The sequence below is a fragment of the Mixophyes fleayi genome, chromosome 8 (genome assembly GCF_038048845.1).
Source record: "Mixophyes fleayi isolate aMixFle1 chromosome 8, aMixFle1.hap1, whole genome shotgun sequence".
Lineage (NCBI taxonomy): Eukaryota > Metazoa > Chordata > Amphibia > Anura > Limnodynastidae > Mixophyes > Mixophyes fleayi.
The window spans coordinates 112,768,873-112,781,008 of NC_134409.1; positions in this window are offsets into that span (position 1 = coordinate 112,768,873).

Here is a 12,136-nt window from a genome sequence, read left to right on the forward strand (position 1 = left end):
GCAGCCTGCAGCATGTTAAAACAGAGGCTATATCATTAATTATAATTATTATACTTTTTAAGAGCAGAGAAACAGGAGACAATCTCATAATGTACGTTGGACGAGTCCAATATGTTTACACAAATGCTGTGAATTGTGCAGGTTTTTTTTTTTTTTTTTTTTTAACAAATCCATGTCAGATGTTAATGGAAATAGCATAATTTCTATGTCACAAATGGCAGCCTGCCATGTAATGTTAACAAACGGGCTTTTACCGCATCAGATGGACTCAAGAAAGTCCAGAGACGAATGTAACGTCTACAAGATTAATGTGGGATGGTGCCAAGTGTCATTTTTGCAGAACAGTGATTGGTCTGAAGGGAAAAAAAACTGTAGAAGAGAACCTTTTATTAGATGCTATTTATCAGCCGAGGAGTGACAGCTTCACCACATTTAATCCTTATAGAAATTACCTCCTCAGTAATGGCATCCTCCTGTTTACAAGTCGCTGGATTTATTAAGTGCTCCAACTCGCTGTTTGCTGTAAAATGTAAATTGTGGCTACACTTATTCACTTATTTGCCTAAATACAGCAAGCAATGTTTTAACAAATTATTAATAAATAATTATTTCTGGCAGTGTGAGCCTGATAAAGTAATCTATGTGTTGTGTGCTGCTTGTCATGTTAAAAAGAGGGGTGGGTCCCTTTGCAAACTCACCTTTGCAAAAAGAAAAACAAACAAGGTTCTCCATCACAGTAGTAGTGTTAATGTCGTTAAATTGCTGAGACCTAATGATAACAAGGGACAATCTTTCTTAGTTTTGCCAATAATCATATCTGAGCAAATCTGAATGGTAAACCATTTGGATGTTTGCTACCTACACATGGGGTGTATTTTACTAAACTGCGGGTTTGAAAAAGTGGAGATGTGGCCTATAGCAACCAATCAGATTCTAGCTGTCATTTTTAGAATGTACTGAATAAATGATAATGGAAAATGTAATGGCATTAGGAGTAAATGGAATTTGATAGTTTAATAAATAAAGCCGTGGGAGAAGTGGCGGTATGGCATACCACCGTATATCCCCTCCCTTCGACCAATGGTTTATCTACCAGCCAATACTGTTCTTGGCTACCTTATCAACTTACATTAAGTTATAGTTCGGGGAAGCTGGGGATGACAACTGTACAGACCATAAATTGAGATGGTCGCAAAGGACTATGTGAGTTGGAAAATAAGAAGTCTTGAGGGGTAGAAAACAACTGTGAATGCTGTGGCTGCGTTTTCTATACTGTAAACAAATTTAATAACACTATATTTGATGACTGCTTCACCTGGGTTGGTAAGTACAGAATATAAGCAAACTTATTTAAACTGTCTGCACAATGTTTGCCTTATTCCGGGTTTGATAGAACAGAATAAAATGACCCTCACTTTCCTAGTTCTATTTATAGACTATTCATTCTGAGAAATGAAAATTTACAAATGCAGTGTTGGCGAGATGGTGCAGAATGAGCTCGAAGATTCTATATCGACGGAACTTCACAGCTCTGGAATAAGACCAGTTCCTCTGCAAAACTTGATCTAGCTTATGTGTACTAAATACCCAAGTGAAGCTATTACCCCCAGTTCTGTTTAGTCACTCAAGCTTCTAATTTGTATATAAATATTATAATATATATATATATATATAAACATATCTCCCTCTCTCTCTCTCTCTATATATATATATATATATATATATATATATATATATATATATATATATATATATATATATATATATATATAGATACATAGATAGATATAGATATATGGCATAGGTACAACAGAATGAAGGCGCAATGGTGATGTTAACAGATATTACTGAACAAGGTGGGTAAATAATAAATAAGCATATGGATTCAGTACAAATCTCTGGGTTGGTATTCAACAAAATATACAATTCATCCAGTCTTAATCCAAATGTAAGACAGTGTAACCAGTCATATCAAAACATGAATGTGCAGGATTCCACTCTAAAAACAGGGTGGAATAGAAAAGTTCATGTGCAACTCGTACACACTTGCTAGGCTGCTGTATCACAGCTACAATTCATTGTCATCAGAGGACAGAAATGTGCAAAAGGTGTATAAAAATTCAGTTCATCAGATAATACAAATCAATAGATAAAGGCGTACCAGAGAGTAATATAAAACCAGCTTATCTGTATCGGGGTCTACAGGGGGGAATCCCAGCTCCGCCTAGTAGATCAGGAACGGACAAACAGGAACCACGAACGATATTTCTTAGATACGGCAGACGTTCAGTTCCTCTGCAAAACTTGATCTAGCTTATGTGTACTAAATACCCAAGTGAAGCTATTACCCCCAGTTCTGTTTAGTCACTCAAGCTTCTAATTTGTATATAAATATTATAATATATATATATATATATATATATATATATATATATATAAACTAGGGATGAGCGCGCTCGGATTTCTGAAATCCGAGCCCACCCGAACGTTGCGGATCCGAGTCGGATCCGAGACAGATCCGGGTATTGGCGCCAAATTCAAAAGTGAAACTGAGGCTCTGACTCATAATCCCGTTGTCGGATCTCGCGATACTCGGATCCTATAAATTCCCCGCTAGTCGCCGCCATCTTCACTCGGGCATTGATCAGGGTAGAGGGAGGGTGTGTTAGGTGGTCCTCTGTGCTGTTTAGTTCTGTGCTGTTTAGTTCTGTGCTGTTTAGTTCTGTGCTGTTTAGTGCTGTGCTGTGCTGTGCTGTTTAGTGCTGTGCTGTGCTGTGCTGTGCTGTGCTGTGTTCTGCAGTATCAGTCCAGTGGTGCTGTGTGCTGTGCTCTGTCCTTCTGAGGTCAGTGGTGCTGCTGGGTCCTGTGCTGTGTCCTGTTCAGTCCAGTGGTGCTGTGTCCTGTGCTCTGTGCTTCTAAGGGCATAGTTATTTCCCCAATATTCCCCTGTGTTTAAAAAAATAAAAAAAAGTTTTTTTAAAAAATACCAAAAACTACTTTAATATTTTTTAATTACCACAAAATTTTCACAACCAATCCTGCAGTATAAGCCCATTGGTACTGCAATATTACCAAGTTCACACATTCAGCAGTAAAAGTCCAGTGGTACTGCAATATTACAAAGTTTACACATTCTGCAGTATCAGTCCAGTGGTGCTGTGTCCTGTGCTCTGTCCTGCTGAGTTCCGTAGTGCTGCTGGGTCCTGTGCCGTGTCCTGTTCAGTCCAGTGGTGCTGTGTCCTGTGCTCTGTGCTTCTAAGGGCATAGTTATTTCCCCATTATTCCCAAGTTTTTAAAAAATAAAAAAAAAGTAAAAAATAATAAAAAATTTAAAAAAAAAAAAATATATAATAATTATAACCAAATTTGCAAAACCAATCCAGCATTATAAGTCCATTGGTACTGCAATATTACCAAGTTCACACATTCTGCAGTATCAGTCCAGTGGTGCTGTGTCCTGTGCTCTGTCCTGCTGAGTTCCGTAGTGCTGCTGGGTCCTGTGCCGTGTCCTGTTCAGTCCAGTGGTGCTGTGTCCTGTGCTCTGTGCTTCTAAGGGCATAGTTATTTCCCCATTATTCCCAAGTTTTTAAAAAATAAAAAAAAAGTAAAAAATAATAAAAAATTTAAAAAAAAAAAAATATATAATAATTATAACCAAATTTGCAAAACCAATCCAGCAGTATAAGTCCATTGGTACTGCAATATTACCAAGTTCACACATTCTGCAGTATCAGTCCAGTGGTGCTGTGTCCTGTGCTCTGTCCTGCTGAGTTCCGTAGTGCTGCTGGGTCCTGTGCCGTGTCCTGTTCAGTCCAGTGGTGCTGTGTCCTGTGCTCTGTGCTTCTAAGGGCATAGTTATTTCCCCACTATTCCCAAGTGTTTAAAAAATTAAAAAAAAGTTATAAAAAAAAATACAAAAAAATAATTTAAATTTTTTTTAATTACAACAAAAATTTGCAAAACCAATTCTGCAGTATAAGCCCATTGGTACTGCAATATTACCAAGTTCACACATTCTGCAGTATCTTGTGCTACATATAATGGAGAGCAAAAATTTGGAGGATAAAGTAGGGAAAGATCAAGACCCACTTCCTCCTAATGCTGAAGCTGCTGCCACTAGTCATGACATAGACGATGAAATGCCATCAACGTCGTCTGGCAAGCACGATGCCCAATCTCCTAGTACAGGGCATGTAAAATCCAAAAAGCCCAAGTTCTCAAAAAACAGCAAAAAAAGAAACTTAAAATCATCTGAGGAGAAACGTAAAGTTGGCAATATGCCAATTACGACAAGTAGTGGCAAGGAACGGCTTAGGCCCTGTCCCGTGTTCATGACTAGTGGTCCAACTTCACCCAAGGATCAAAGCCCTCCTCCCCCCCCCTACAAAAAATTTAAGAGAGTTATGCTGTCAGCAACAACAACAAAACAGCAAAGAACTCTGCCTTCTAAACAGATGACATCACAAATCCCCAAGGCGAGTCCAAGGGTGTTGTTGGTTGTGAACCCTGACCTTCCCATCACTGTACGGGAAGAGGTGACTCCATCCAGCATTTGCAGCACGCCCTCTGCATATGCTGGAAGGATCACCCACAGTCCAGTTACAGATTTGGCTAATGAAGGTGTGAATGTTGTGCACTGGGAGGAGGATATTGATGTAGCTGGCGCTGAGGAGGATGTTGATGATTATGATGCAGACAGATACCAAATTGCATTTCTCAATTTCTATTTATATTCTAGATTATATAACGGCTGAAAAGTTTTCTGTTTTACTCCTAGTGGAGAGGGGATCTGATGCAGACAGATACCAAACTGCCTTTGTCCATTTCTTTGTATATTTGAATTGCTAGTTCTACAGTCTATGCAGGCTGCTTTATTTATATTCAACTACAAGTGTAGGGCGGGGGGGGGGCATAGATAGCCACCAAAGTAACGTGGTCCATTTAATTTCACTTTCTAGCTCCACAGTCTGTGCAGCCTGCTTTTTTTTATCTTCAAAGTATTTATATTTACAAGCCTTGCAATCTAAATTAACTAGAGGTAGTGACGTGGTAGAACTCCAAAAGGCAGTTTGGAAGCCCCTGTACAAACTGGCTCTATTTTTTAACTGAGTTGTCCCCCCTCCAGTGTGTACTCGGAAAGAGTTTTTAGTGCAGCGGGGAACCTGGTCAGTGAGCGGCGAAGGAGGTTGCTTCCTCACAACGTTGAAAAAATGATGTTTATAAAAATGAATAATCAATTCCTCAATGAAGTACAGCACTGCCCTCCAGACAGTACAGAGGGACTGTGGTTGTGGAGTCCAGCGGGGACGAATTGATAATGTGTGAGGAGGAGGAAGTACACACTGTAGGGGGAGAGGAATCAGAGGTTGAGGATAAGGACGACATCTTTCCTCAGTAGAGCCTGTTTAGTTTGTACAGGGAGAGATGAATTGTTTTATTGGTGTGGGGGCCCAAACAAACCAATCATTTCAGCCACAGTTGTTTGGTAGGCCCTGTCGCTGAAATGATTGGTTTGTTAAAGTGTGCATGTCCTATTTCAACAACATAAGGGTGGGTGGGAGGGCCCAAGGACAATTCCATCTTGCAACTTTTTTTTTGGCATTATGTGACCATTCAACAGTCGTTTGCCATGTTCAAAAAGTAAAAGAAAATGCCAACAAATTCAATAAATTAAATCAAAAGTTAAATGCCCTGTCATTATTTAAAACAAGAGGTTTTGACGTGCTAGAATTAGTGTAGTGTTAAGATGTTATAAACACTACACTTGGAAATTGGAGGAGGTAATGTGGCCCCGGTATCAAATTGGGTACCGGGGCCACCCCACTATGCAGTCCAGATACTTGTTTGGTGGAATTCCGACACGTGGAGGGTTTTTAAATTATATTGTGGCCTCGGTACCAAATTGTGTACCGGGGCCACCACACTACGCAGTCAAGATACTTGTTTGGTGGAATTCAGACCAGTTGAGGGTTTTATTATTATATTGTGTGGACCACTCTATCTATACCACACTACAACTCTATACCACTCTATTTCCTACTTTAATTCTATTTAATTCTATTTCCTACTTTAATTCTATTACTAATTAATTACCATAAAGAGGAACAAAAAAAACCAATTTTACCAAAAGTATAATATGACTTAGACTTACAAACACTACACTTGAAAGATCGTGCCTTTAAATGAAAAAGTCAGTCTTCATTGCACGACTATGTGCAAGTGCAACAGGGACTTTTTTTGGGTTTACAAAGTCAAACAATAACACTACGACCCTGTCTGTCTGGGGTCTGTCAATGACGAATTGTCTGTAGCATGTTTGGAGGAGGTATTGTGGCCCCGGTATCAAATTGGGTACCGGGGCCACCCCACTACGCAGTCCAGATACTTGTTTGGTGGAATTCTGACACGTGGAGGGTGTATTTATTTTATTGTGGCCCCGGTATCAAATTGGGTACCGGGGCCACCCCACTATGCAGTCCAGATACTTGTTTGGTGGAATTCCGACACGTGGAGGGTTTTTAAATTATATTGTGGCCTCGGTACCAAATTGTGTACCGGGGCCACCACACTACGCAGTCAAGATAGATAGATGCGTATCATAGATAAAGTACATTCAGTGGTGTAGGGCAAATTGAAAAATATTCCAAATGCACTGACATTATCAAAAACAAGAGGTTGTCACACGCTAAAACTCCAACATGTATATGATGGAGAGGATGGAGGAGCAGCCGTATGTGTAGTGTAATGCAGACCTGTTGAAGGTTTTTTATATATTTTATTGTGGTGCCCAGTGCCCACTCCTCTACGCAGTCCAGGTACATTTATTGGTGCGAATCATAAAAATTCAGGGTTTTTAATATATCTTGTGGTGACCCACTCCTCTACGCAGTCCAGGTACATTTATTGGTGCGATTCATAAAAGTTCAGGGTTTTTAAGATATTGTGGTGACCCACTCCTCTACGCAGTCCAGGTACAATTATTGGTGCGATTCATAAAAGTTCAGGGTTTTTAATATATTGTGGTGACCCACTCCTCTACGCAGTCCAGGTACATTTATTGGTGCGAATCAAACAAGTTGATGGTTTTCTTATTATATATATTGTGGTGACCCACTCCTCTACGCAGTCCAGGTACATTTATTGGTGCGATTCATAAAAGTTCAGGGTTTTTAATATATTGTGGTGACCCACTCCTCTACGCAGTCCAGGTACATTTATTGGTGCGATTCATAAAAGTTCAGGGTTTTTAAGATATTGTGGTGACCCACTCCTCTACGCAGTCCAGGTACAATTATTGGTGCGAATCATAAAAGTTCAGGGTTTTTAATATATATTGTGGTGACCCACTCCTCTACGCAGTCCAGAAAGATACCTTGTTGCAACGTTTTGGACTAATAACTATATTTTGAGGTGTTCAGAATACACTGTAAATTAGTGGAAATGCTTGTTATTGAATGTTATTGAGGTTAATAATAGCCTAGGAGTGAAAATAAGCCCAAAAACTTGATTTTTAAACTTTTTATGTTTTTTTCAAAAAAAATCCGAATCCAATACCTTAAATCCGAACCGAGACCTTTCGTCAAGTGTTTTGCGAGACAAATCCGAACCTCAAAAATAACGAAAATCCGGATCCAAAACACAAAACACGAGACCTCAAAAGTCGCCGGTGCACATCCCTAATATAAACATATCTCCCTCTCTCTCTCTCTCTCTCTCTATATATATATATATATATATATATATATATATATATATATATATATATATATATATAGATACATAGATAGATATAGATATATATAGTAAAATCCTGCATATTGAAGGGAAGAGTAGAATAAATAGTCTCCTTGGTCATCTCCAAGCTAAGTAATATGGGTCATGTCTCTGACATATTAAAAGAGAGGTTGGAAGCCAGGAAGTGCTGTTCATCGAGTGAGTCCTTTGCCGACAGCCGGAATTAAAATACTTATCTGGAGAGATAAGAGACTGATCAATGTTCTCCCTCTCAATCACTCGCTGCCCTCCTTGTCCGCACACATGTTATCCTGACTGCTGGTTTTTAAACAAATTTCATTGAGTCTCCAGCCATTAAGTAAGGCTACACATCCCCTTTAAAGTATAGTGCATTGCTTCCCAAACTCATTTGCTGGTTTAAAAACTTTGGATTTGTTACAAAGTGTAATAAACATGATAGATTACTGCCCATTCTAAGGCTTGCAGGACACAATTTGTTTTAGTGCAGCAGTAACAATTCTGTAGTAGCAAGCACAAGTCCAAACTACATCAAAATAACTATTGAAACAACAAATCATGCTCTTTTATCCACTGTTTACTTAGTATACATTGCTTTGCTCCAAACTAGATTGTTGGGTCTTATGGACAAGATCATCTTTCATATGTTCCTTTTGCTTAGTGTTCATATTGTATTGTGGATTGATGATCTACTGTTTTGCAAATTATGTCTTAATAATTATGGGCCTGAGTCATTAAGGAAAGTAAAGGAAAAAACAGGCGTAAATTTGCACCCGGACAAAACCATGTTGCATTGGAGGGGGAGGTAAATTTAAAATATGGGGACAGATTTATAGTTGGGGTAGGGCATGCCCTATATCAACTTTACATGTCAGAGTAAAAATAAAGCTATGAGGTATTTCTGTGCTGCATATGAAAGCAGCCAGTATTTTCTTTACATGCAAAATAATAAACTCATTTTACCCCTTGCACTGTAACACGGTTTGTCCAGGAGCAAATTTACTCCTTTTGTTACTTTGCTCTCCTTAATGACTCAGAACTTATGTGTCTATCCATAAGTATATAGAGCGCTATATACTCAGTAGAAAATAAACTTATACACACATGCGATGACTGATGTCACGATTATATGCACTCGTTCAAACAATGTGCTGGGTAGAGTTTGGGTTCTCCAGCGAAGCCCCCATAACTACATAAGGGTTCACCATACTCCTTAGTGGACTAGAGTGCCTGGAGCACTAATGTGAAGTTGTGAAGGGGGCAGAACTGCTCGGCTCATGCTAACCAGAAATGCACGAAATCTAGCTCTAGATCTTGTTGCACTTAGTGACAACATTCTAGACAATACTTTCATATTTTTCTGCCAGACCATTTCAATGCAGGAATTATGAACTAGATGGGTCTTTGATTCACCATTATATTATGAAGTTTCAAACTATTGTGATCCATATTAAGAGGTATTTTGATATACTTTATATTCAAGTACTGCGCCATGTCTTTCCAGTATTGCTTTGAGCTGTGATGTTACTGTTCTTGCCTTAAGTTTTTCTAGTTCAGCAATCTCAAAACATCTGTTGTAGTAAACTACTGCAATAAGGAAAATTCTCATAATTTCATGTCAACTGGTCCGACCCTAATACATACTATGTAAATACATGCCTTCCTTCATTTGTTTGGAATATTAGAGAGTTCCTAATAAGCTTCTCAATGTTCTTATTTGTATGTGGCAAGAACACTGCAATGCTGGCCTATCTCTTGGTCAACATATTTCCCATATGACCATGTTGTATTTTTAGAATCACAGTACTGTCACCAATAAGTATGCACCTATTTACCTCTGACAACAAGTTCCTCCAGATGTGGTCCCTTCTGCTCATCCTTTCTGGGCAGGAATACCATGCACAATGTGCCTGCCTGATTTGTATTGAACTTTAGGTCATGTTTATCTAATCTCAACATTATCTTAGCATATTTTGCGGGTGTGATAGAGCTGTCATTAGGGGTTACAAAATATGTTTTCCAGTAGCTTGTGCTCTTTTTCAGCTCCCGTCTTGCGACTATAAATGTAATGATGGAATCGCTCAGGATAGTTCATGGACAGGATTGCCAAGAAATCAGAACAGAACATGAATAAAAGAATCAACAACTCTGGATAGAACATGGGAAGTAGGGTGTCAGGAACTCACAATCGTACAAGAATAGTAGTTACAGAAACTCACTATTGCACATGGGAAGCAGAGTATCAGAAACTCACAATTGTTCACTGGTAGCAGAGTATCAGGAACTCATGATTGCACACAGGTAAAAGAGTGATAGGAACTCAGGATAGCACAATGGTAGCAGGGTGTCATGAACTCAGGATAGCACACCTACTTACAATGTCTCCATTTGATATCAAACATGTGCTGTATACAATATTATTTAGCGGATAAAAAAATATCAATGCACATTAATTTCTTCTTGGTAATTACATGTCTCATTAATTTCAGGAGTTGAGCTTACTTTGGTTATATTGGAAAAAATTGGAATGTCCCCTATTCTCTACACATACAATAATGTATCTGATTATCCATAATTGCTTAGATAATCACATCAGTTTTTATATACACATTTATTGATGCTATTATTACCCTTACAGAAATCCTTTTTAACTCCTGAAGGTATGACTATTAAGACCTACTTCCAAATTCTCATCTTTTGAGCCTTTTGTTTAAATTAATTATTAATATTAATAGAGGAAAACCACAGATTAGACACTTTCTATTTCTCTATATGTTAAATAAAAGTACAGTGTTTCAACATGTTTTGAATAAAATTAAGAGGTGCCATATACAGGGCCACTAAGAGGAATTTGGGGCCTCAATACAGCAACTTTTTGGGCCCCCCTCCATAGATGAGTAGAACAAGGGTTGCATGACCACATAGTGTTGGTAGTGTGGTCAACATGGGGCATGGCTGTGCCTCTTTGAACATGACATTTTATGTGTTAAAACTGTGTTGCTCTCACCTACCTGTTATTGCAGTATTCACAATCTGGTACTGGATTCTTGTCTGGATCCTGGAATGTTGGGACCTATTTGGAAAATATAATAGGTACATGAAATATGAAAAGCCAAACAATAAGTGAACACAGAATAAAACACAAACCATGCATAATACATACATTTATAATAATATATTACATTTATCACGCCACTCCCAGCTCCATCATGCACTATTAAGCCACATCAAGCCACCCCCTGCCACATCAAGCCACCCCTAGCCACATCAAGCCACCCCCAGCCACATCACACTACCCCCTAGCCACATCACGTAAACGCCAGACACATTTTGACACCGCCAGACTCATTATGAAACCCCCAGACCACTGTACTTACCTATGTTGTGCTGGTGCTGCTAACATCCATTAGAGAGGAAATGTCCTGTAGAGTGAGCAGAGAAGTCTTGAGTGATTGCCTAATGTTGTGAGATTTAGAACTCCTCGGCTAGCTCTGCAGGCTGTGTCTAACAGTGTGATGTCTCACACTCTCCGGGGATTGGAAGCAGCTATCAGCTCCCTTACCCTAAATAATTTTTTTATAGAGTTCTAATTAGCTCACTATATTAGTGATGCAAATATGAATATATGATGCAGTATCAATCCTTGATTCATATGTTTAATGTATTTTAATAAATTACTTTTGTTAAGAGTCTTTGGGAACGTAGTAACATTTTTGTAGGGTCATGGAACATATAATTTAGTTACCTATACATATTCTGCGCTTTATTTTTTCTTTTCCAATGTATAAGTTGTTTTTTTTGTTAAATTGCCTAGTGTAGATATAGGTATAAAATGTCCGGTGCACTGGGCTTACATATTTGCACATGTTCCAATGGTCCCATTTAAAATAAACATAGATTCTACCCCTAGTCATATATTTCTATTGAATTGGGCTTATCTTTTTTTTTTACCTTTCCTATACAATAAAATGTAATATTCTCTTATAGAGGAAAGGTAATAAAATATAATTTAAAACACTCCCAGATCACTATACATATATATATATACATATATATATATATATATATATATATATATTACACATACATGCAAACATATATAGGAGTGGATGCACTCAATTAACCATGATGCAGTATAAAAACAAAATGCTGTGCTAAGTCCATAAAATAAATGGCATATCATTAGGTGTTCAAATAAAATTAACAGATAAAAACGTGTGGGCAGGAACTGTTTTGCAATCTATTTTTTTGTACTTTTCTATATTTTTTTTTACTTTGGTTATTCTTTTGCTGGTGCTGGTCTAATGATATACAATGATATAAGCATGGGCATAGCTATCAGGATAGGATGGTGGCTGCTTTGGCCCTGGGCCCCTTTGTCATC